This window comes from Moschus berezovskii, chromosome 9, assembly GCF_049115385.1.
Source record: "Moschus berezovskii isolate FMDL1 chromosome 9, NW_MosBer_1.0, whole genome shotgun sequence".
Taxonomy (NCBI): Eukaryota; Metazoa; Chordata; class Mammalia; order Artiodactyla; family Moschidae; genus Moschus; species Moschus berezovskii.
Window position 1 is genome coordinate 101,757,310 of NC_142468.1, and position 6,410 is coordinate 101,763,719.

The following is a 6,410-nucleotide window of genomic DNA, read 5'->3' on the forward strand; positions in this document are numbered from 1 at the left end:
TTTTTTCTGACCTTTGAACTAAAATGTTATTCATCAACAATAAAGAATTCCACTATTATTTCAGTGTACAAGTGTTGGTACTTTCACATTTGTTCCTTTTCTTAATCATAAGAGCCTGTAAGGAAATCCACTCTTTCCTGAAACATGTGAATGTCTTAATACTCAAATAAATACCTACATCTGACAATGGTTGAATATTCTAAAAAGTGAGTCCTTGTGAGGTAAAATTTTGGATATTGGTTTGATAATGTTCCATCGTAAATAGTATGCTGTGTGAGGAACTCTTAATATGACCAAAACTCAGTAACTGATGAGACTGATGATGAAAACAGTTCTGCCATGAAATATATGACTTCTTGCACTAGCATGACAATGTTGGCCAACAAAGTAAATGCTCATTTTTGTACGCGCAAAAGCAAATCAAGGGCTATGATCAGTCTTGCTAGACTTCAAGACACGGCTGCTAAGTTTTCTCATGGAATCCTTGACATCCTTATTTCTAAGGGTGTAGATGACTGGATTTAAGAGGGGAGTGAAAATGGTATAAAATACGGAGAGAACTTTGTCTATTGGGACATTTGTGAAAGGCCACACGTAAATAAAAATGCATGGGCCAAAGAAAAGAGTCACCACAGTGAAGTGGGCACTGCAGGTGGAGAGAGCTTTGGAGGACCCACCAGAAGAACGTTGCCTAATAGTGACCAAGATGACAGCGTAGGAAATCACCAAGAGAACGAAGCACACTAGGGCAATCAGGCCGCTGGTTGAGATCATGAACACTCCTAGAATGTATGTGTCTATGCAGGCAAGTTTAATCACTAAGGGAAGATCACAGAAGAAACTGTCCACTTCATTGGGCCCACAGAAGGGCATATTCACAGTAAATGCGAGCTGACTCATAGCGTGGAAGATGCCGACAATCCAGGAAAGTGTCACAAGCCCAAGGCACGTTCTCCGGTTCATGATGGTTAAATAGCGTAAAGGCTTACAAATAGCTACATACCTATCAAAAGACATGGATATCAGCAGCACAATCTCAACACCCCCTAAGAGATGCAGGAAGAATATCTGGGTGATGCAGCCTTCAAAAGAGATGACTCTGGGCTCCCTGAAGAACTCTGCAATCATTTTGGGAGTGGCAAATGAGGCCAGAGACATGTCAACGAAGGAGAGGTTGCCCAGCAGAAAGTACATGGGGGAGTGCAGGCGTGGCTCTGACACAATGGTGACACAGTGAGGAGGTTCCCCAGCACAGTGGCTGCATAGACTACAGAGAAAAACAGGAAATAGACGATCTGGAGTTCCCAAGAACTGGAAAGACCCTGTAGTGTGAATTCAGTTATGACCGACTGATTATTCCAGGCCATTCAGTTTGATTTCAGGAAGGACTCTGGCTTCTTGATGGAGGAGAATGAGGAAAAACACAGTGATTAAATACAAAGTGAGATTTTTCTGCATGAAATAATATAGGGGTTTCCCTCCAGCAGATAACAGTTTTCTGTTGTATCATTCTTCTGTTCACATTGCTCAAATATTTCCTCCGTGACCTTTCCAGATATTTTAACTAACTAATTAAAATATCAGTTCAGGTTAATTCCTATGATTTTGCAATTTGCTTAAAGTATGATGCCAATCTTTATAAAATAAATAAAAATTCAGTTATTTGAATATTACTCCTTAGTTTGTGAAACACTTAAAAAAATCTCATAGGTAGCTGCCAAGTTTTGAATGGGAAAGGAATGACAACCTTCTTCAAAACATCATGATGCCAGAGAAAGACTGGAGTGAACAATGTTTGAGAATTATGATTGATTATTAGTGGGAACACAATGATGCAAAGGAGGGTAGGCACTGGTGTTTTTGCAATGAGTGGGGTAAGGGAATACAACCTGAAAAAAATGGATACAGATAAACACACTGTTTCAATTTTCTATTAGCCATGGTTCAGAATAAAAATGAAATAGCCTCTTATTCTTAGTTCTCCATTTTAGTTATGCAGGCATGTATGATCCTGTTCCATGCCACCAATGCCATACACCTCAAAGGCTTATGAACGTGATATGGTTAAAGCCTGAAGCCTTCATATAGTTCCAAGTATATGGTAAATACAAAATCTCTGTTAAACACTGCTGCCTGAAGTCAGCTATTTTTTAACCGCTGGATTTTATAGATTTTCACCAAAGCAGTTTGCAGCAGGAAACTTCCTATTTCTAGAGTTCACTTAGGAAAAATAGGAAACAAATTCATGTAGAGACAGAGAAAGATAATGGAGAACTTCCCTGGTGGCTCAGAGGTTAAAGCATCTGCCTCCAATGTGGGAGACCCGGGTTCGATCCCTGGGTCGGGAAGATCCCCTGGAGAAGGAAACGGTAACCCACTCCAGTATTCTTGCCTGGAAAATCCCATGGACAGAGAAGTCTGGTAGGCTACAGTCCACGGGGTCGCAAAGAGTCGGACACGACTGAGCGACGGAACGGAACGGAGAAGAAGTTATGTAAAACAATAAGCTGTAAACATGAAAACTAGACTGCTTAGGAAATCCTCACTGAGATCTAAGAAGACTTTACAAAATACACTGAAAGTCAATTGAAATGATGTATAGCTAGAATTCACATCAAAGTCCTTTCATCTTGTCATCAAACCAAGTTTTTCTCTTCTCTTTTCTTTCTCAAAACTCTGCTGTAAGTATGTATTCTAAATAAATTGTTCCATTACTAAGCAAATCTACACAGGCAAGTACTCATTCTCTTGACTTTCTGTTTTGATGTTTGGTGCCCTTTCTCTAACTCCACACTGTTCTGACTTTACCCATTTCAGAAACTAGGTTTGCTTCTGCACTCACATACCTGATATTGAAAAGGATGCCTCCAGTACAGCTTACACTTAAATTGGTGTAGCAGAAAGAGCAGTGACCTGGGATTGAGAAAATGTGGATTCAAATCTTGTCCTAGATATGCAAGATTAGATAATCCACTGCATTAACGGGTACCTCTGATTCTTCATAGGATAATGATGAAGTGGGTTGATCTAGATGGTTTTAGGATCCTTTCCACAGACACATTAACCTTCCAATACTCAACTAGTCCCTGAAAGCAGTGGCGACCACTCCAGAGTGACCTCAGATCAATCTGCTGCCTAATTTCTGGATAAAAGAGACTCAAATCTTTGAGACCTTTGTATTTATAACATCTGTACTGATATGACTGGATTCAATAAATTTCACGGCATGAAAAGAACCAGTTACTCCCTGGAGGAACTAACACTCATTCAAGTTCCAATGGGAATTATTAGAACATTCAACACGTTTTGTCTAGAGTTAAAGATAGATCATAAAGTGTTATTATTATTCTTAAATGCTCTCTGTACATGGAGTGAATATGATGGGAAAGATGTAAGGGAGAATCCTTATCTTGGGCCACAGCAAAGATAAGACAAATAGGATCTATTATTTGGCTTGGGGGATACAAATGTAATCTCTCAGTTCATTGAAAAATAAATGAGAATGTGTTTCCCTGTTTGAGACCAGAAAAACTCATACTCTTAAAAGAAGTGTTCAGAACCTATGTGAGGAAAAGTTTAAAGCCCTCCTACAAGACTAAAATATAGATTTGAACAAATGGAAACATAAACCATGATCTTGAATTAGAATGTACATTCCAAAGATGTCAGTTTGCCTTAAATGATTTTATAGAGTTAATGCAATTTAAATATAAATTACACCAGGCCTCTTTGATCTAGATAAACTAACTACAAAATTCATTTGGAAAAATAAAATTCAAACATGCAAGAGGAGCCAGGGAAACATTTTAAAAAATAGAGCAATGGGAAAGGATGAGTTCTAGAGTGAATGAAACCATGCTATAAAATGCCATAAATAAAACAAATGATATTGATGAATTAATATAAAATCAATTAGAAAAACAAAATTAAAAACCAAGGAATAGGCTTAATTGCACATGGAAATAAAGTATATAAAAAGTGAAGTTTCTAAAATGAGTAGGGGGCAATTAGTGCTTTTTAACAAGGGATTTTGAGATAGCTGGATAGCCACCTGGAAAAGAACTGCATTAATTCCTCATAATTTACCTGCCACTATTCAAAATTGGGCACATATTTATTTGTAAAACTTGATTTTCTTTCTATATCTAGGGAAGGAAATCATTCCCAACTGTAACTCAAAATTCATTAATAATAAGGGAAAATTTAATATTTTGATTACAAACAAAGGTTTCATGGCAGAGACGCAAAAGCAGAGCTGACACAAATGAATACTAAGAAAAAATCTAACCTTTAAGGACGAGTCAATGATACATAAAGAGCTAGTGAGCGAGTAAAAAGACCACCAACCATGTAGAGAAATAGAAAAATATGTGCAAATGTGTTGTTGTTGTTCAGTTGCTAAGTTGTGTCCGACTCTTTGAGACCCTTTGGACTGCAGTGTGCCAGGCTTCCCTGTGCTTCCCTATCGCCAGAGTTTGTTCAGAGTCACGTCCATTGAGTCAGTAATGCCATCTGACCATCTCATCCTCTGTTGCCCCCTTCTCCTCCTGCCTTCAATCTTTCCCAGCATCAGGGTTTTTCCAATGAGTTGGCTCTTTGAATCAGGTGGCTTAAGTATTGGAGCTTCAGCATCAGTACTTCCAATGAATATTCAGGGTTGATTTCCTTTAGGATTGACTGTTTTGATCTCCTTGCTGTCTAAGGGACTTTCAAGAGTCTTCTCCAACAGCACAGTTGAAAAGCATCAGTTCTTCGGCTCTCAGCCTTCTTTATGGTCCAACACTCACATCCGTACATTACTGCTGGAAAAACCATAACTTTGACTATATGGACCTTTGTCAACCAAGTGATGTCTTTGTTTTTTAAAACACTGCTTAGGTTTGTCATAGCTTTTCTTCCAAGGAGCAAGCATTTTTTAATTTCATGGCTGCAGTCACCGTCTGCACTACTTTTAGAGCCAAAGAAAATAAAATCTGTCACTGTTTTCATTGTTTCCCCAACTATTTGCCATTAAGTGATAGGACTGGATGCCATGATCTTAGTTTTCTGAATGTTGAGTTTTAAGCCAGCTTTTTACTCTCCTCTTTCACCTTCGTCAAGAAGTTCTTTAGTTCCTCTTCACTTTTTGTCGTAAGGGTGGTGTCATCTGCATATCTGAGGTTACTATATTTCTCCCGGAAATCTTGATTCCAGCTTGGCATTTTGCATGATGCAAATAAGTACAAGCTATATAAAAGATGTTCAAACTTTAATAAGAAAATGTATTAGGGAATTCCCTGGGGGGTCAGTGGTTAGGACTTGGTGCTTTCACTGTAGTGGGCCCAGAATTTGATCCCTGGCTGGGGAACTAAGATCATATAAGCTACATGGTGCAGCCAAAAAAAAAAGGCTGTTAAATTACACTGAGACACTGTTTATCAACTATCATATGCAAAATAATTTATATCAGATAAAAATCTAACAGCTTGGAAACCTACTATAGTTTGAACTTCTTTACATAGCAACTGTATCCCAGTACAGTGGAATGAAAACTGGAACCCTGCTAACTCTCACAGGTCTCTGGAGCTCACACAACTCTGTAACCAAATTTTCTTGCTCAAAGCAATTTTCAAGGCCAGCCAAGATCCATGGGGTTGGGAAAATGTTCAGTTTTTATTTGAAGAAGATGTAATATATTCTGGTTGTGATTTCCAATCTATCTCTATTCACTCTCTGGATACAATTAGTTACAGTCTTCTGCATGAAAAATATGCCCAGTAAATTTCAAGACTCCCAAATTCTCAACCATTTGGCTGGAAGTCCAGGGTCTTTTCTTCTGCACCAGCTCCACATATATGTGTATGTGTGTGTAGGTGGTTCCTTGGGTGCAGATCTTCTTCATATGAATCAAAAGACATCTCTGTTCTACTCTCCACACACCCAACCTACAATGATGAGACTCTGATCAGTTAATTGTGACAGACACACCAATTAAAAAAGAAGAGAAACAAAAGGCACATAGTGGGACTTGGCCCATGGCTATTCTAAAATACTTCTGGGGCAGTTTCCCTGGGGCAGGGAATGCGCTTTGACTATGGTTAGGCTCATTATTGTTTCAGATGTTTCTTCTGTTACTTTCTCTCTTTCTTCTCTTGAAATTCTCACCACATGTATGTTATACCTTTTGTAGCAGTCCCACAGACTTTGGATATTCTCTCTCTTTTCTTTTTACAAACTTTGTTCTCTTTACTTTTCAAGGTTTCTATTAATATTTGAGGCATCCTCAAGCCAACATATTCTTTCCTCAGCCACATCCAGGGTACCAACAAGCCCATCAGAGGCATTCTTCATTTCTGTTTCAGTGTTTTGGATCTATTGCATTACCCTTTTGGTGCTTTCTTAGGATTTCCATCTCTTTGCTTACATTGTCC

General features: G+C 38.5%; 1 pseudogene; it reads right to left on the reverse strand.

Moving 5' to 3' along the window:
• Nucleotides 1–420: 420 nt before the first annotated feature.
• Nucleotides 421–1,367, reverse strand: LOC129536217 (olfactory receptor 4K3-like; annotated as a pseudogene).
• Between the last annotated feature and the right edge of the window lie 5,043 nt (nt 1,368–6,410).